Source organism: Ascaphus truei, chromosome 1 (assembly GCF_040206685.1).
Source record: "Ascaphus truei isolate aAscTru1 chromosome 1, aAscTru1.hap1, whole genome shotgun sequence".
NCBI lineage: Eukaryota > Metazoa > Chordata > Amphibia > Anura > Ascaphidae > Ascaphus > Ascaphus truei.
Window position 1 is genome coordinate 370,117,532 of NC_134483.1, and position 21,271 is coordinate 370,138,802.

At 45.8% G+C, this 21,271-nt stretch overlaps 1 protein-coding gene across 1 annotated transcript in view; it reads right to left on the minus strand.

Annotated features, from left to right (window-relative positions):
- The window catches only part of TLR3 (toll like receptor 3), a 43,285-nt gene extending 30,780 nt beyond the window's left edge, over window positions 1–12,505 (minus strand). The window contains exon 1 of the mRNA XM_075610125.1: window positions 12,367–12,505. The gene's annotated coding sequence lies outside the window, so the exon portion shown is untranslated. The remainder of the gene's footprint in view (window positions 1–12,366) is intronic.
- Window positions 12,506–21,271: the final 8,766 nt, after the last annotated feature.

Below are 21,271 nucleotides of genomic sequence, written 5' to 3' on the forward strand. Positions count from 1 at the left end.
TATTTTGTTGTCATATCTATGGAGTCAATTGACTTGCTTAATAAATTTGTTTGACACTTTATATATATATATATATATATATATATATATATATATATATTTAGTGGTTTTATTATCTGCAATCTCCATTTAGTGAGCCCATGCACTAATCCCTGGTGCGCTTTGTGTGCATTCTGTTTTTACCTTGCCGGTAAGGAGCCTGTGAGGGTGGTATAAAGGAAGCCTGAGGCATGTGAGCGTACCTGGGGCCCTTGGATGTGCCTGGTGGAGCAGCATAGTCGGTGCACAGAAGGGCCCTACTGGCCCGCTGAGTTAAGGGAGGGATAGATGGGTAGTGATGAGCAAAGGGGAGGGCCCTTCAGTCCAGCAGGAGGTAGAGAGGGAGAGATGACGGCGGCAGCCAGAAAAGGGGAGAGCCCGTCTTGTCTGCAGAGAGAGAACTGTAGAGTTGCCGGCAGGGGGCTGGGACCCTTGACTGACCGGGTCTGGGACAGCAGTCCCGTGTGTTCCCCGTGTTGGTGACCCTGATTCTGTTTCTGATTATTAAGAAGCAAAGAATGAATGAACCCGCTCTACCTAATATATCCAAAGGTCATGGATACAGACAGGTGCAAAAGGGCAAAAGACTAAGCAGTAGTAAGGAGAGATAACACCGAATGATATAGTCTGGTTCCAATTTATTTTAAATATATTAATGTTTTTTTAAATCCCTCATTTTCCAATGCATATAGGACCAGCCTATTGTTTCTTACTGCACATTAGCTACTTAATAAGGTTACGTTCTCTCTACAGGCACTGAGAGCATCAAGAGGGACTTATCCGGATGATAGTGTCTTTGCTTCTTTCGGTGTTATCTGTCCTTACTACTGATTATTAAGAACACAGCTGGTATAGTGATCCACTGTAAGGTTGTGGGCATACAGTAGGATATTGGAAAGGGCAGTCTGCGAAGATTGTGTTTAATGCTAATAATATGGTCATATGAAGATTTATAAAGCTGGAGCCTTATTCATCTAGTGAAGTCAATTACATGTATTTGTTTATTTAAGTGGTGTTTATACTGGAATAAGTTATGGTAAGCGTCAATGTCTGCATCCTCTTCCATTATATTAAACCATAGTTTGTGTTAATTTGCATCAAATGTATGACATTTAGTAAACTAGTTTCTGATGTTTGATATTAAACGGAGTAGTAACTTGCTGACCGATACAGAAACATTGTCCTCTTTGGCGCTGTTCTTCACTATTCAGTGCTTAGTGCAATATAAAAAAATTAAGAAATAAAAAAACAATGTATAATATCATACAGTGCAATTATTCAATAACTCTTCTGTGGATGAATTCCCCAACAAATAGAAAGGGAAAACAAACAGTGGGTGACAGATGTAGATTTAATAACCACTGCTGGTGACACCATATATTTAAAAGATAAACTGTTACATTTTGGATTACAAGGTACATCCTTAGTGCATAGGGTTTAAATTACCACCTTCACCCTTCATGCAGTGCACGTTAATACACAAAAATGATCTTGTGATAATTGAACTCACAGTGCATTAATGATCTTCTCGTAGTCACAATTTGTAGGTAAGTGGATAGAGTTGCATGGAAGTTGTTCCTGTTAAACCTGATATAGAACCAGTTTTTAAGGATATGTCAGGGCTATGCGGTTCTACACAGAGTAGTTAATAATCTTGTGACGGTGTCGTGAAAAAGTATCTTCAGTATCCACATGCGGTAAGGCTGCCTGTCTCTTCCGCTTTTTCCCTACTTCCCCCAAGTGCGGTTTAAAGCTACACTTCGGGTCTGCCTTTCATTTACTGCAGATAGGGAGTAGCTCTGTTTTACTGTGACCATGTGGCCTAGTGCTTTGCACTTATTCTATGTTTTTATTATGTATCACTGGGAAGGAATGGGTTTCTAGTAATTGGAGTTTCCTATCCCTTGTGGGTTATTTTGTTGTCATATCTATGGGGTCAATTGACTTGCTTAATAAATTTGTTTGACACTTTATATATATATTTAGTGGTTTTATTATCTGCAATCTCCATTTAGTGAGCCCATGCACTAATCCCTGGTGCGCTTTGTGTGCATTCTGTTTTTTCGTCTGTTTGAAACTTCCCGTAAGGGTAGTCTCATATATAGGAGCGCTTGGGGAGGTGCTCCGCACACAGCAGCAAGGGAATTGCAGTGTTCAAAGAAATACGGATTAATATTACAGACAGTACGAGCGCAATTCCTTGTTGCAATTGTTTCCTTACCCGCCAAGGTATTTATTTATGTATGTATGATTGTGTGTGTAGAGGGGCTTATATTGTGTGTGTGGGGGGAGGGGGGGCTTATAGTGTGTGTGTGTGTGTGTGTGTGTGTGTGTGTGTGTGTGTGTGTGTGTGTGTGTGTGTCTTATATTGTGTGTGTGTGTGTGTGTGTGTTTGGGGAGGAGGCTTATTTTGTGTGTGTTTGGGGAGGGAAGCCTATATTGTGTGTGCATGCTTGGTGAGGGGGCTTATATTGTGTGTGAGTATGTTTGGGGAGCGAGGCTTATATTTTGTGTGTGTGTTTGGGGAGGGGGGTAATTGTGTGTGTGTGTGTTTGTGTATGTGTTTGGGGAGGGGGGCTTATATTGTGTGTGTTTGGGGAGGTAGTCTTATTGTGTGTTAGTATGTGCGCGTGTGTGGGGAGGGGGACTTATTGTGTGCGAGTCTGTATTTGGGGATATATATATATATATATATATATGTGTGTGACAGGGGTGAGAATGAGGAGGTTGGGAGTGCAAGAGAAAATGGGTGGGTGGGGGGGGGGGGGGGGAGGTTCTTGCAAGGCCACCGACATGTGGGTGGGGGGTCCTGGTGGAATCTTTAGTTCTGGGTCCCGGGAAAGCTGTCTGTGGCCCTGAACATAATTCCATATACAGCTGCCGAGGAGTACAGGACATTATCTTTTCCCATGACAACAATTGCAGAGAAACACATTATAATGAAATAGTTTATATTGGGGATTAATCATGTGCATAGTGATCTAAATCTATAGCAATGCTAATGTATGATAGTCATGTAGGGATTGACTATATTATATTATATTATATATATATATATTATTATCTCACTGCGGTCCCGTGTAACTGGCATTGACTTAAATGACGGTTGCAGCAGAATTGTGGTTCTATAACCCATATCAAAGTTTGTAAATCTCCTCCTCACTTAGTTGAGTTTCAGTTACAGATCTTACCGTATAAAAGAAATTATCAACATAGAAATGGAACACACAAGAAAGCAGAAAGCATAGTGTACTTTTCCTCTTGTACCTCTTTGGTGCCTGTGTATTAAAATCATATTTGAAAGTTTTGTGTGAGTCAGAATGTTAGTGCATAAATAGTATTACAAAGTCTTCATAAAGTGTGTTTCCTATTATGTGTTTGAAATGAAGTTTGACAAATTGTGTTATGTTGCATACCTGATTGTTACAATTTAAATTAAAATAGAATTGTGCGTATTTTATTTCTGAACACAAAAAGTAGCTGAGAAAAAAGTGATTCCTCTTAATTGGTGCACACCCTAATAATCCAATTAATGTAGATATCATGTCAATTAATAGCATTGATATGATACCGTGATCCTGTGAGGACTCATTCAAATATACCGTTTATTCAGCTAATTAAAATAGATACAGCTACCAGAGAATAATCCCAAGTGAGACAATTGATTATAGGAAGTGCAGCTGTGCACTGAAAATATATGCAAATATAAACAATGGCCTTAACGTGTACTAAATAAAAAATAACTGCAGTATCACTAACTGTGTGAATTAAAACTTGCTTAGAAAGCTGTGAATTTCTATGTTGAATACAGTCTATTGGATCTAAACCCCTGTATGGCTAAAAAAAGATTAGATGCAAGCTATCAATAATTGAAGGTCCATGTAGGAACTAATACCATTGATACATTGAAACTACCTTTTGATAGCTCATCTAGCCAAGGGTACAAAAATGCTAATCCTCTATAAGGTCAATGATAAATACAGCTGTCTGACCATAAAAATGATCCTGTCTAGACTCTCTATGTGCCTGAATTATAGTATCTTAAACTCAGTGATTTCAGCAGTCATAGATCCCGGACAGCAGAAAGATAAGGTAAACCCTGATATCATTCGGGGATTTCATAGAACAACACCGCTACATCAGGGGCACCTAGGAGCTCCAGATAGAATCATCTGTCAGTGATCCTACTGACTGTCCTCTAACTCACGCAGCCTCCTTGATGACAACGAGCATGTAAAAACCGTACGTTTCGCCACCTTGTGGCTTCCTCGAGGGGGACCAAATCATCGGGCTTCAGTTTGCATCCTGGACCAATAAATGACCCTTCTTTTTCAACTATTGTGTTGTGCTGGTATATTAGAACACTGGTGATTTATTGTGTAAATATATATATATATATATATATATATATATATATATATATATATATATATATATACTTACACAATAAATAACCAGTGTTCTAATATACCAGCACAACACAATAGTTGAAAAAGAAGGGTCATATATATATATATATATATATATATATATATATATGCACAACCACTCAGTATAGTATATTAAAGAATGTATTGATGTAAAAAAAGGGTAATAAGGTTGAAAGCATGTAGGACAAGGACTCAGCTTGTCTGCCGAGCCAACATTTTTGAGGAGCTGCAGACTGGGAGTGGCCATCAATGACTTTATCTTTAAGCTGGAAGGGTTTTTTTTACCTGGAGGAATGTAGACCATTGGCTCTCTAATAGCTGTTGCTAAATGTAAGTTTTTCACTCCCACTCACCTTGTGATCACTTGACCATTGTGGCCATTTACTCTTAGGCACGTTCTACAGTGCCGGGAGCGTGCTACGCCGTGCGCGCACACGCTGATTTTTAGTTGGCTGACGTTAGTTGGCCGACAGACAACGGCTAAGATGAAGAAATTCATCTTTTCGCGCCGCTGCCTGCGCTCAAATGTGTGTATGTATGTATGAATGTATGTATGCGTGTTTGTATGGATGTGTGTGTGTGGGGGGGTAAATAAATGCACACACAAAAAAAAAATTATTAAACTTTTTTTTTTAATTAAAAAAAATCTTACTTACACTCCCCTTACACTTACACTTACACTCACACAACATATACACACACATACATGCATATACACGCACATACACTTACCTGCAGCTCCCGGCTCTATATACACAGAAAGCATGCGGCACGTGCACGCGCGTTCGCATAGGAACGCACGGCCGAATGCTGTATAGAACGGCCCTTATGCTATTTTATTTATACAGTAATACACATTTGTCCATTGTCACTATTTTAACCCATTGAATCCACTGTGATTATATTCACTCACAGCGTTATATTTATGTGTCACAACTATAATTTGAGGTACTGCAATTGAGCGCTACTCTTTTTTCTGTTCTATATATGTATGTATGTATGTATGTATGTATGTATGTATGTATGTTTATCCCGATGTACAGGTGGGCAGATAGTAAGTAATACACAGGGCCTTTGCAATAGCTGGCCCTGAATAAGATTATAATGAGATGTGTCAAACTGTGCGTAACACTTTCTTCTATCTGTGTCAATAAATGTGCCAGGTTTTAGGGGGCATAACTATATATAGCTTCTAAAAAAACTGCACCAGAAGAAAGAAACTTTTTATTATATTTGATGCAAATTTGCTCCCACGCGTTAAAACCCACCTGCTGTATCCCCAAAGTTACCTCGTACACCATGGCTGGTGTGGCGTATAAAAAGAAGTGATAGGGTTGCAGACTAAAACATTCTATATTTATTAAACATATGGGTAAAGCTAATGAGCTGTCTTTCAAAAAGTCTTAGGCAACATTTATACTGTTAAAACACAGACTGGGAGAGTCTTACTAAACTAAATTCCTTTTTCTTTAAAAATAAAAAAAGTGAAGTACAGTAATATAAGTTTTAAGGAATAAAAAAAGTAGTGGTACTTTTTACCTCCTAGTACCATCACAGTTTGACCACTACATACATAGATCAATAATTTATATATATATATATATATATATATATATATATATATATATATAGCAACTGTAAATATTACTGTATGTTCATTTGCATGTCTTAGACAGGTCTGCAACCCTGTCTTTCCCCATTGTCACCCAGCATACAGCGCTTCCACTGCAGCAAGGGATTCTGGGAAATGACATGCACATGAGCACTCAATGCCACCTTTTGTCTCAAGCTCGTATTACACAAGCCAATCCTCAAGCCAATGCATGCTGTTTTAAACACAGCTTTTAAACAGGCTGAGATGAGATGCAAAGCCATTAGACCTACTCACATACATGTTTCAACCTTACGAGCTTGAGACAAAAGGTGGCACTGAGTGCTCATTTGCATGTCATTTCCCAGAATCCCTTGCTGCAGTGGAAGCGCTGTATGCTGGGTGACAATGGGGAAAGACAGGGTTGCAGACCTGTCTAAGACATGCAAATGAACATACAGTAATATTTACAGTTGCTTTATGCTTTACTGTGGAGGGTTTTTGTCACTTTTTTTACCCACCATAACCTATATATATATATATATATATATATATATATATATATATATATATTTATATATATATATATATATATATATACACATATATATATATACACACATATATATATACACACATATATATATATATACACATATATATATATACACATATATATATATACACATAAATGAGTTCTTCAGTATTAGGTGATACCTTTTTTATTGGACTAACAATTTATGTCATAGGACATAAATTGTTAGTCCAATAAAAAAGGTATCACCTAATACTGAAGAACTCATTTATTCTGCACTATCGCAACTGGACTAACACGGCTACTTTCTGCTTTATATACACATATATATATATATACACATATATATATATATATATACACATATATATATATATATATACATATATACATATATATATATATATACATATATATACATATATATATATACATATATATACATATATATATATATATATATATATATATATATATATATATACACATACATACATATATATATACAGCTTAACCCCGTTATAGCGCGACCCGTTATAACGCGAATCCGCATATAACGCGGTTTTCACGTGGCTCCCGATTAAAAAAATAAAAAAAAGAGAGAGGGCGACAGACAGAGAGAGGACGACAGACAGAGAGAGGGCGACAGACAGAGAGTGGGCGACAGACAGACAGACACTCACACACACACACTGGGTGGGTATTGATTGGAAGGGAGGTGGCCCACCTGTTCATCCAGGCCTTGTCCTCCACATGCCAGCTGCGGGCTGAGGGTCGGGCATCCAGGCGGGGGGGGGGAGTCGGGCAGCCAATCGGGGGGGGGGTCGGGCAACCCGACAAGCAAGCGGGAGGTCGAGCCGACATGCGTGGGGGTCGGGCAGCCAAGCGGGAGGATCGGGGGCCAGCCGCACGGCCACACCAACCTCTCCATGAGGAACGTGGCCGGAGGAACGTGCCCCCCCCGCGTGCGCGTGCGCAGGCTGCAGCCATGGCGACGGGAGAGCTGCCAGCCTGCTTCCCCGCTCCCATTACCAGAGCGTGGGATGGAGGGGAAGCGCCTGGGCAGCAGTAGCCGCGGGACACCCCCAGCCTACCTCCCGCCCCGAGCAGCAAGCGGGGATCGGGGGCAGGGGGGGTTGGGGCTGACCCAGAGCTGCTCTTCCCCACGTCACACCAATCAGGGAGGGGGATTATTTATTTATTTAAAAAAAAAAATTGGGTGCGAGCAGGGGATTTCTTACAGGTGCAGCACGGCTCGCCAGCGGCTTTAAATCCACTCGCCACGGGTGTTATCATTAATTGTCGAACACGGTATATATATACATACAACTACTATAGAATAGTCTATATTTCATAGTGACAAATGATGCTATTCCCCTATCCCAGGGCTCTGCAACCTCTCAAGGAAGAAGCCATTTTATAAAAATGTCTTTCTCCAAACTATTCCGAGAGCTACAACACATGCGTGAATATTACACCCCCACAAACACATACATATACTGTACACACTAATAGGTATATACTGTACAAGCATTAACATACGACAAAATATGTGGGGGAATAAAATACATCTCACAATAATAAGTCCCTTTATTTAGCTTTTTTCATTGTTTTCAGTGCACAAAAGTGTCATTTACAAATACACAATACATACGTACACTATCACCCCAAAAATCACCTACATGCCCCCCCCCCCAAATACACATACATGACCCCCCAAATACACACATATATTTTATGTATGTAATGGGGTTCCCCTGGGCCCCCCTAGTTACCTCCGCTGCGGGGGTGCTCGCGGGTGCTGCCGGAGCCAAGCGGCAGACCCGCTGGCAGTTCTGGAAGGTGAGGGCCGAGCAGGGATCGCTCTGGTGCTCTGGAGCTTCCGTGGCGGCCCGGCAAGCGCAGGGCGCCGCCATGTCTGCCCCCTTGCGCATACGCAGTGTAGATGCGTGGCGGGAGGCCCCTCGTAGGTCACGCATGCGCAGTACAGGCGCGCAAAGCCATGGCCAATAGGAGAAGCCTCTTGGCATGGACTACAAGTCCCATGAGCCTCAGGAGGCACCACATGACGCCAGGGAGCGAATAGGGTGCGAGGATTCCCTAGGAAAGGGAAGTAAGGGGTTGTGCAGGGCACCACGCTAGTCAGTCATTGCCAGTCAGAGGCTAGGGGTAGGTGGTGAGTGCGCAGGAGTCAGTGACCCACTGCACTAGGCCAGAATCCCCCTGGGCCCCAGTTAGGCACCTGAGACACCCTTCAGTTTGTGGCTGCTGTAGGGCCCTAGGATAGAGCTGTCCAGATAGTTTAGGGACACAGTGGATATTGCACTCCCTGAAGAGAGGTCTGGGAGCAGGCCTCATCAAAGAAAGAGACATTATCCAGGTGGGATTGCCTGGAAGGACGTCGCCGAAAGGATCGCGGATCCTTTGCGAAGTTGTCTACGGGCCCGGGTGCAGGAGCGCCCGTAAGGTACCTTAATAAAGTTCACCAACACCGTATACTTTACGGCGCTGATCACGCCAGGGTGGGAGAGTCACACTTGGGGACACTCGGTGGGTGGAGTGACTAAGGGACTCACAGGTATTATGGACACGGTGTGGAGACACGGTGGTGGGTTGCGCCCTGCGAGGTGCGTTGGCTAGTTGTGCTATTAGTGGGAACAGGTCTGTTATATTTCATGCACCTTACAGTAATAAGTATATGATCAGTAAAGGTTGTTCTTGTTTTATTATACAAAGTGAGTGTTATTGTGTTGTATCCTGTGAGGGGCTCCTCCCGCTCAGTCGGGATCCTTCCCAGGTGGAGGCGTTGCACCATGGGTATTGTGAATATATATATACCCCAGGCTCCTAGTGTGGAGGCTTAGGCTCCTGAGAGCCATACAGGTACATACAGCAATAGTAGCTTCTGTGATCAGGGGGAAAAAGTGATATATATATAGATATATATATATTAATATATATATATATATATATATATATATATAAAGAGAAAATATTCAGTAGCGCCACTCGTGAAACCAGGTAAAAATAAAGTGAATAATGACGTGCAAATATTTAGTATAATATTAATCAAAATTAAAAATTATTATCAATCTATCAAAAAGTGAAAAACAGTGATTTAGAAAAAATGAAAATAAAAATAATGTTGAAAATGTAAAAAAACGTGCAAATATATAAGCCAAACAAGGGAAAAAAATATATATGTGTGTATATGTAGCCATGACTGGTTTTGGCTACCAGTCTGCCCTCCCTGTCATGTAAGCCCTGGTAACAGTGCAGGCAGTGACAGGACCAGACATAGGTTTTCCCCACACAAGCATCTCCCTTGAGTGATAGGGGAGGAGGTGGGACTACCAAATCCTGGGTTCAAACCTGGTACCTTCCGCCCACTGTACTTAAGGGGTTGCACCACTAAATTGTTCCAGTTGCCTCTACCCTTGAGAGAGACAGGTACTCACTACGGGGGTGTAGCTGGCATTGGCAGCCACTGTCCACTCCCCTTGGGGAGTGAGAGTGATACCATTCCCCTGGCCTCCCGCCACCACCAGGATAGCGAGGGAGAGAGGCAGCAGCTGGGGGTCGGCAACCTGCAGAGAGCTGTAGATAGGAGCGGAAAGAGCCGCAGGTTGCTCACCACTATATTTTGCTGAATTCCTGTTTTAGCTGCGTGTTCAAACAATGTGATATTATGGCATTGCTGAGTTTTCCATTCATAGCAGCAATACTACTTTCCAACTTAAAAAAAACTCTTATATGTGTAGCCAGGTCCCCTTTGGCTCCCCGGTTCCCAGTTCCTCTTCCCTTCACCAGTGAGAAGGCAGTTGCGGGGGCGAGCGCGGCTCTCGGTGGCGTCGGAGGCACGGCGCCGCCATCTTTGTTTTGTCCGCGCGGAGGCTCGCGCATGCGCAGACGCGACGCGGCAGCCATTTTAGTGTGGGAGAACTGGCACAAGAGGCGCTCCGTAGTGCAGGGTCCCCTAGAAGTCGCGCATGCGCAGTTAGGGCAAGCAGTGGCCATTACAGGGTTGCACAGGCGTGGCAGACATAGCACACGTGGCCCTAATCTTAAAGAGGGCCATAACGGACTACAACTCCCAGCAGCCTCTGGGGACGGCCCTTTCACCCACACCACATGCAGCCAGACAGCAAATAGAGTTTGCAGCTTCTCTTGCTGGAGAAGAATACAATGTTGCAGAGACCACACTAGTCAGTTGGATCCAGGAAGACATTGGGGAAGGTAGTGTACAGAGAGCAGTGCTCTGCTGTACTAAGCCAGAGAATACCCCAGGCAGGCCCCACTCCCCACTAGGTTAGTGGGTAAGTTCATAGGGAAGGCCCCTTAGGTAGCTGAGTGTGCCCTTAGCTGAGTGTGAGTCTAGTCAGTGACACAGCTGCAGTGCTGTGTGCTCTGACAAAAAGAGACAGTGTTGCTTTGCAGTGCAGCACAGCAGTTAGTTTGGCAGTTTCAGGAAAGGCCCCTTCAGTGCGAGGGGGGGTTTCTTGCTACAGTACAGTTGCAAGAGACATTCTGTGGGGGAGACGCTCCATGAGGGAGACACCTCACGCGGAGGCGGATTCCTGTTCCTGCGTCAGACCCTTTTTGAAGAGCTTTACACCCGGGCACGTATCTATAAGTGCACCAACTATACACACGTGAGCAGTGCTGCCACACATCTGGGTGGGGGTACAGGAAACTGGGACGCTGGTGCCGAGCACCCAATTATTGTGGGCACTGTATGGTTGGGCGGAGAGGCCAAGGGCCTGTACAAGGGGATATTGGTGCCCTTGCACCCAATGTATGTTTGTTATGCATAGAGCTGTTGATACTCTACATTATGATACTGCGTTTTATGTTACTGATCCCTATAGTAAACCCTTTTAGCCATAACCTTTGGTGTGGGCTGGTTACTGTATGGATGTTCCTATGTGAGGGCCATTCTACACTCCTAGAATCTCACATAGGTGGAGGCGTTGTAAGAAAGAAACATTCCAGAGATTCACCCCAGGTTCCCAGCAAGCGGAGGCTCAGGCCTCTTGTGAACCTGCAGGTATACGCACCACACCTGGTAACATATAGGTTCCCCCTCACATACACTCTATCTGCGATTGGGGTAGGGGGAATACCCGTTACATATGTAAAGCATGTGACAATGTATAATTTCACATTCTTACATAAGGTGAAAATCATTTGGTGCTCCTGTTATAAATCTGTCATAATACCGATTGTGTGACTAACATAATGGCAGCTTCAGTCAGTGTAACTCAGCAGCTACAATGTATGCTTATATTACGAAGGTAACATTACCTATTATTACAGTTCACTGCTCAAACTGCTGGGAATATTTGTCAAAAATTATCTCAAACAGGAAAAGGTTACAAAGATCTTGCACTGCTTGGGAGGAGGGTTAAAACCTGCTATAGAAAACAAAGGATGCATTAAAACTCATAACAAATTTCATTAAGAGTTGCATTTAAATCACTATTATCTACTACTACAGAACTGATTTAGTAAAAAAAAAACAAAAAAAAAAACATAATATTTCACATGTTTTGCTGCTTTAAATGAATATAGATGCTATTTTTGTCTTGCAGGCACAACATACAATCCTTAACCACGTCTGTACTTCTGCAGAATGTGCCTTTCATTGTCTGTCCACGTTAAGAGACCGTAAAAAACATTCACATTGTCATACTGTGAAAACATAAAGTACAGTAAACTGCTCTGGCCCCAAATCACCTTTAAATTTAACATAGAAGTATTTTAAAACTTACAGATCCTTTTTTAGCTTTATTGGGCTTGAAAAAGTGCGATGTTGTTTTCCTCTCCTTTGTGTTAAGGGTAAGACAGCTTGGGTTGCACAGCTAGTAGTGGATACTGGAGAGCTAGTGGCAAGGAGCCTGGAATGGCGTGTACGTGGAGCAGCCAAAGCTCAGTGCAATATTAGACAGCCCCTCCTACTAAGGGAGTGGTTGCTTAGTCAAGCTACAGATAATCACACTGCTTGTACAGCATAGAGAGCAGCAAAACGAATTCAGAACTGCAGTATGAAAACTATTCTACTGCAAAGTATAGTGTCATGGAACAAGAACTACCTTTCTGACTCACCCCCCTCTCTCCTTTGCAGCTTCTGCCTGTCAGATCTTATTCTCGGCTGCATGGAGTTTGCACACACATACTGTGCCTGTGTAACATGCAACAATGTTGCATTTCTTGCCTCTGGGCATGACATCAGTGAGCTGCTACTGCAGCCTCTGAGATTCTCACCAGAATGGGCTAGTCTGCCCCACCTCATGTTCGTTGAAAGATAGTCTGTCGCAAGGCTATTCCCTTTACCCACACTGCCCCTCACTTCCTTTTCCACCCTGGAGACAGTGAGTACAGCACCCTTCTGTGTTAATCTCCCACGGTGAGGCCATCTCTTTTTACCGGTTTCTAACTAATAATCACCACTACATACCATCCACAAGTATCTGTGTTCTGCTGCTTTTCCCAATAAAGTGGAGGAAATATTACAGGGCTTGGAGTGATTTTAAAGGGAACTGAGTTAATGCTATCGGGAGCCATTCACACATCAAACGTGACCCTGGCTTCAGAAAAGTAAAATGAGGACCGTGTGCCTTGGGGACACACACAGAGGAGCTGCTACCCACAGCCTTTATGCTAAAGAAACAAGCAAGCAGCTTACACAGCAAATAAACAGCAGTCTCTCACCACCACTGTACAAGCATACTGCTCCACGTTGCTACATAGAGCCACCAGCCTCTACACAGCAAACAACTATAGCTTTATGCAAAGACAAGTGAGCAGCCTTACTTTGCTAATAAGAACACAGAGCAGTCTCTGCAGACTGAAGAGCAGCCTTTCAAACAGCAGCAGCTTTACTCTGCCAGACAGGGCAGCAAGCTTTATACAGCAAACTGCACGCAGCCTGCAGCCTTTCAGATAAGCAAGCGGATTTACACTGGACACAGCCAGCATACACCTTGCACACGAGGCAGCAGCTTTGCAGACAAACAGTGCTTCTTACACAAAACCTAACTGCCTTTCTCTGTCTGAGTTCACCCTCTGCACAGCCCCATAGTGAGGAGCCACCATCTCACCTACCCCTGCGCACGTCCCCACGGCTAGCACCATCAAGGGCCACGCTACCGGACACCCGCCAGGACACGGTTCAGAGCCACCGGACGCCTGTGAGTACAGCTACCCCTACGCTGCACGCTGCAGGACACCGCTCGGCATCACCTGAGACAGACGCCCATCGCTGACAAAGGTAAAAGACCGCACGCCACATACACTGGCTAAAGGCCTACACACACCTACAGCATGGCAGAACTCAGAGCCTCACCAGACATCATGCAGGAAAGCGATCACTCAGACACAGAGACCGCTGCACAACTGCAACAGGCGCAGGCAGGCGCAAGGCCCAAACGGACAGTCACACTGACACAAAAGGCCCGTGAAAAATACGAGATTGACATTGAAGCGCACCGCGCTAAATTAGAGTTGGCCTGGAGCACATCCACACTGGGAATACGCAATGTTACTAGCGTTGGCAACTATGCGCAACAGCTCGAGCAGGCAATAACGCAATTAAGGACCGATTACTCACGTTATCAAGAGCTGTCAGAAGCATACATTACTTACCTGACCAGGGCCAACACCAGCGAAAGCCTGCAAGAAAGAGACTTACAAAACAACATTGACCTTACACGTGACAGCCGCGTGCGGACCGCTATCACAGACGCGCAAAGCGTGAGAAAAGAACTCCTCCTGGAGACCACATCACAGCGCTCCAGCACATCAAGGCACTCATCAAGGTCTGCAAAATCAGCACAATCTAACGTGTCCAGCACAAGCGCAAGCGCTACCAAGGCGCGAGCTTCTGCAGAGGCCGCACGTGCCAGGGCCGAATATGGTCAGAGAGAGGCAGCCGTAAGGGCAGAAAGAGCGCGCATAGAAGAGGAGGAGCAGAATGCTGCCAATGCCGCCGCCGCTGCTATCGCCGCCGCTGCCAATGCCGCCTCCGCTGCTACCGCCGCCGCTGCACGTAGAAAGGCCGAATTGGACGCGGATCTAGAAGCTCTAAGCAAAGAGGAGGACGCCGCTGCCGCCATAGCCCAAGCCGAAGTCTTAGAAGCAGCTGCGAGACAGGACAGCGGGGAGCTACCGTACAAACGGATAGCCTCAGAGGATCCAATCCAACGCACTGAAGACTACGTAAGGAGCCTCTTCAGTGTAAATACCAGCGCACCATCTTCTCAGCAAGGGAAGAGCTCAACCTGCTATTCAAGTTCCTGGGGAACGAATCCAGGGAGCACGCGAAGAGACTTCGGGCGGCAAACGTGCACCAACCCCAAGTAGGTCTTGACCTAGTGTGGGAAAGGCTAGAAGAGTCCTACGGCAGCCCCGAAGCAGTCGAGGATTCGCTCTTCAAAAGAGTCGACAGCTTCCCCAAGATCACAACCAAAGACTACTCGAAGTTACGAGAGCTCGGGGACCTGCTGCAAGAACTGGAGTTCACAAGGAAAGACCATTCCTTAATAGGTTTCAACGTCCTAGACTCAGCTCGGGGAGTGAGACCCATCCTGGAGAAGCTACCCTTCAACCTCCAAGAAAGGTGGATTTCACAAGGTTCCAAATACAAAAGGGAGGAGCAAGTTGTCTACCCCCCATTCTCATACTTCTTGAGCTTCATCCGCGAAGCGGCAAGGACAAGGAACGATCCCAGTTTCATCTTGGGTGCGCAAACCACATACAGTGCAAGCAGCCTGAGGAACGAGAGACCAGTGACGAGATATGGTAACACCCAAACACCCATCTCGGTCCGCAGGACGGACGTGCCTCCCACGACCCAAACTACTCCCGATCAGTCGGTCGCCGGAGGCAAGAAACCAAGAGACCCAAACAGGAAATGCCCCATACACAAGAAGCCACACCCACTCAACAAGTGCTTTGGGTTCAGGATGAAGTCCCTAGAGGAACGCAAGAGGTTACTTGGAGAATTCAGAGTTTGCTTCAGGTGCTGCGGCTCCACGACTCACTTAGCCAGGGACTGTAAAGAAGAGATCAAATGCACAGTGTGCGAGAGTGACAAGCACGTGACATCGTTACACCCAGAGGCGCTGACACTCCACCAACTCAAGAACCCATCCTCCGTAGCGGAGCATGGCGGGGAGAAAGAAGAAGGAGAGTCAACATCCGTCACATCTCTGCGCACTGAAGTTTGCGGAAAGGAACGTGATAAAATATCCTGCTCCAAAATATGCCTAGTCGCAGTGCACCCCCAGGGACAACCTAAGAAGGCTATTCGGATGTACGCAATCCTCGACGACCAGAGCTACCGATCACTGGTCAGGTCAGAGTTCTTCGACATGTTTAACATACAAGACGGTGCTTTTCCTTACACTCTCAGAACGTGCGCAGGGCAAATGGAGACCACAGGGAGAAGAGTGAATGGCTACACCATATGCTCAATAGACGGCAAAGTGAACATGCCCCTTCCCACACTCATCGAGTGCAGCCACATGGCCACAAACAGGGACGAGATTCCCACACCAGACATGGCACGCCACTACCCGCACCTCAAGGGAATAGCCAACTACATCCTGCCGGTAGAACAAGGCACCAAGATCTTGCTGCTGCTCGGCAGGGACATCATGAGGGTACATAAAGTCCGTAAACAGCATAACGGACCCCACAACGCGCCATACGCCCAAAGACTTGACCTAGGATGGGTGATAGTGGGCAACGCGTGCACCGACAAAGAGCACGGGCAAGACTATGTTGACGCCCGCATAACGGTAGTAACAGAATGTGGGCACACATCTCTCTCTGAACCATGTCTTGGGCATCTCCAAGTGACCGACGGGCCAAGTGAAGAGAAAAGACAAGGTCATAGCCCTGAGGTCAACAAAAACATCCTTGCATCGGGGGGTTGTGACAATGGCCTAGGATGCTTAGCGGTTCAGATAAACAAGGATGACGAGTCGACTCCACTGAAGGAAGAAAGTAACCTCCCAAAGGTGACCGACAAAGGGATCGTCCAAAAGACAAAAAACAATCGGACGATCCTCTCGCGAGCAATGGCACGGCTAGGACGTACAGTCGTTCCTCTCCACAGAGTATCCAGCGATAAAGCAGCCAGCTTAGTCTGAAACTTGTCCTGCATTTGTTGAAGCAAATTCTGAACCACCACGGTCAGATCCTGCACGTTCTTTGGGTCCGACTCCGACATCCCGGTTCTCTTTCTACAGCTCCTTCTCCGAAGGCACTAGCAGGATGCAGACACTGCACTGCTCACCCACACCACATGCAGCCAGACAGCAAATAGAGTTTGCAGCTTCTCTTGCTGGAGAAGAATACAATGTTGCAGAGACCACACTAGTCAGTTGGATCCAGGAAGACATTGGGGAAGGTAGTGTACAGAGAGCAGTGCTCTGCTGTACTAAGCCAGAGAATACCCCAGGCAGGCCCCACTCCCCACTAGGTTAGTGGGTAAGTTCATAGGGAAGGCCCCTTAGGTAGCTGAGTGTGCCCTTAGCTGAGTGTGAGTCTAGTCAGTGACACAGCTGCAGTGCTGTGTGCTCTGACAAAAAGAGACAGTGTTGCTTTGCAGTGCAGCACAGCAGTTAGTTTGGCAGTTTCAGGAAAGGCCCCTTCAGTGCGAGGGGGGGTTTCTTGCTACAGTACAGTTGCAAGAGACATTCTGTGGGGGAGACGCTCCATGAGGGAGACACCTCACGCGGAGGCGGATTCCTGTTCCTGCGTCAGACCCTTTTTGAAGAGCTTTACACCCGGGCACGTATCTATAAGTGCACCAACTATACACACGTGAGCAGTGCTGCCACACATCTGGGTGGGGGTACAGGAAACTGGGACGCTGGTGCCGAGCACCCAATTATTGTGGGCACTGTATGGTTGGGCGGAGAGGCCAAGGGCCTGTACAAGGGGATATTGGTGCCCTTGCACCCAATGTATGTTTGTTATGCATAGAGCTGTTGATACTCTACATTATGATACTGCGTTTTATGTTACTGATCCCTATAGTAAACCCTTTTAGCCATAACCTTTGGTGTGGGCTGGTTACTGTATGGATGTTCCTATGTGAGGGCCATTCTACACTCCTAGAATCTCACATAGGTGGAGGCGTTGTAAGAAAGAAACATTCCAGAGATTCACCCCAGGTTCCCAGCAAGCGGAGGCTCAGGCCTCTTGTGAACCTGCAGGTATACGCACCACACCTGGTAACATATAGGTTCCCCCTCACATACACTCTATCTGCGATTGGGGTAGGGGGAATACCCGTTACATATGTAAAGCATGTGACAATGTATAATTTCACATTCTTACATAAGGTGAAAATCATTTGGTGCTCCTGTTATAAATCTGTCATAATACCGATTGTGTGACTAACATAATGGCAGCTTCAGTCAGTGTAACTCAGCAGCTACAATGTATGCTTATATTACGAAGGTAACATTACCTATTATTACAGTTCACTGCTCAAACTGCTGGGAATATTTGTCAAAAATTATCTCAAACAGGAAAAGGTTACAAAGATCTTGCACTGCTTGGGAGGAGGGTTAAAACCTGCTATAGAAAACAAAGGATGCATTAAAACTCATAACAAATTTCATTAAGAGTTGCATTTAAATCACTATTATCTACTACTACAGAACTGATTTAGTAAAAAAAAAACAAACAAAAAAAACATAATATTTCACATGTTTTGCTGCTTTAAATGAATATAGATGCTATTTTTGTCTTGCAGGCACAACATACAATCCTTAACCACGTCTGTACTTCTGCAGAATGTGCCTTTCATTGTCTGTCCACGTTAAGAGACCGTAAAAAACATTCACATTGTCATACTGTGAAAACATAAAGTACAGTAAACTGCTCTGGCCCCAAATCACCTTTAAATTTAACATAGAAGTATTTTAAAACTTACAGATCCTTTTTTAGCTTTATTGGGCTTGAAAAAGTGGGATGTTGTTTTCCTCTCCTTTGTGTTAAGGGTAAGACAGCTTGGGTTGCACAGCTAGTAGTGGATACTGGAGAGCTAGTGGCAAGGAGCCTGGAATGGCGTGTACGTGGAGCAGCCAAAGCTCAGTGCAATATTAGACAGCCCCTCCTACTAAGGGAGTGGTTGCTTAGTCAAGCTACAGATAATCACACTGCTTGTACAGCATAGAGAGCAGCAAAACGAATTCAGAACTGCAGTATGAAAACTATTCTACTGCAAAGTATAGTGTCATGGAACAAGAACTACCTTTCTGACTCACCCCCCTCTCTCCTTTGCAGCTTCTGCCTGTCAGATCTTATTCTCGGCTGCATGGAGTTTGCACACACATACTGTGCCTGTGTAACATGCAACAATGTTGCATTTCTTGCCTCTGGGCATGACATCAGTGAGCTGCTACTGCAGCCTCTGAGATTCTCACCAGAATGGGCTAGTCTGCCCCACCTCATGTTCGTTGAAAGATAGTCTGTCGCAAGGCTATTCCCTTTACCCACACTGCCCCTCACTTCCTTTTCCACCCTGGAGACAGTGAGTACAGCACCCATCTGTGTTAATCTCCCACGGTGAGGCCATCTCTTTTTACCGGTTTCTAACTAATAATCACCACTACATACCATCCACAAGTATCTGTGTTCTGCTGCTTTTCCCAATAAAGTGGAGGAAATATTACAGGGCTTGGAGTGATTTTAAAGGGAACTGAGTTAATGCTATCGGGAGCCATTCACACATCAAACGTGACCCTGGCTTCAGAAAAGTAAAATGAGGACCGTGTGCCTTGGGGACACACACAGAGGAGCTGCTACCCACAGCCTTTATGCTAAAGAAACAAGCAAGCAGCTTACACAGCAAATAAACAGCAGTCTCTCACCACCACTGTACAAGCATACTGCTCCACGTTGCTACATAGAGCCACCAGCCTCTACACAGCAAACAACTATAGCTTTATGCAAAGACAAGTGAGCAGCCTTACTTTGCTAATAAGAACACAGAGCAGTCTCTGCAGACTGAAGAGCAGCCTTTCAAACAGCAGCAGCTTTACTCTGCCAGACAGGGCAGCAAGCTTTATACAGCAAACTGCACGCAGCCTGCAGCCTTTCAGATAAGCAAGCGGATTTACACTGGACACAGCCAGCATACACCTTGCACACGAGGCAGCAGCTTTGCAGACAAACAGTGCTTCTTACACAAAACCTAACTGCCTTTCTCTGTCTGAGTTCACCCTCTGCACAGCCCCATAGTGAGGAGCCACCATCTCACCTACCCCTGCGCACGTCCCCACGGCTAGCACCATCAAGGGCCACGCTACCGGACACCCGCCAGGACACGGTTCAGAGCCACCGGACGCCTGTGAGTACAGCTACCCCTACGCTGCACGCTGCAGGACACCGCTCGGCATCACCTGAGACAGACGCCCATCGCTGACAAAGGTAAAAGACCGCACGCCACATACACTGGCTAAAGGCCTACACACACCTACAGCATGGCAGAACTCAGAGCCTCACCAGACATCATGCAGGAAAGCGATCACTCAGACACAGAGACCGCTGCACAACTGCAACAGGCGCAGGCAGGCGCAAGGCCCAAACGGACAGTCACACTGACACAAAAGGCCCGTGAAAAATACGAGATTGACATTGAAGCGCACCGCGCTAAATTAGAGTTGGCCTGGAGCACATCCACACTGGGAATACGCAATGTTACTAGCGTTGGCAACTATGCGCAACAGCTCGAGCAGGCAATAACGCAATTAAGGACCGATTACTCACGTTATCAAGAGCTGTCAGAAGCATACATTACTTACCTGACCAGGGCCAACACCAGCGAAAGCCTGCAAGAAAGAGACTTACAAAACAACATTGACCTTACACGTGACAGCCGCGTGCGGACCGCTATCACAGACGCGCAAAGCGTGAGAAAAGAACTCCTCCTGGAGACCACATCACAGCGCTCCAGCACATCAAGGCACTCATCAAGGTCTGCAAAATCAGCACAATCTAACGTGTCCAGCACAAGCGCAAGCGCTACCAAGGCGCGAGCTTCTGCAGAGGCCGCACGTGCCAGGGCCGAATATGGTCAGAGAGAGGCAGCCGTAAGGGCAGAAAGAGCGCGCATAGAAGAGGAGGAGCAGAATGCTGCCAATGCCGCCGCCGCTGCTATCGCCGCCGCTGCCAATGCCGCCTCCGCTGCTACCGCCGCCGCTGCACGTAGAAAGGCCGAATTGGACGCGGATCTAGAAGCTCTAAGCAAAGAGGAGGACGCCGCTGCCGCCATAGCCCAAGCCGAAGTCTTAGAAGCAGCTGCGAGACAGGACAGCGGGGAGCTACCGTACAAACGGATAGCCTCAGAGGATCCAATCCAACGCACTGAAGACTACGTAAGGAGCCTCTTCAGTGTAAATACCAGCGCACCATCTTCTCAGCAAGGGAAGAGCTCAACCTGCTATTCAAGTTCCTGGGGAACGAATCCAGGGAGCACGCGAAGAGACTTCGGGCGGCAAACGTGCACCAACCCCAAGTAGGTCTTGACCTAGTGTGGGAAAGGCTAGAAGAGTCCTACGGCAGCCCCGAAGCAGTCGAGGATTCGCTCTTCAAAAGAGTCGACAGCTTCCCCAAGATCACAACCAAAGACTACTCGAAGTTACGAGAGCTCGGGGA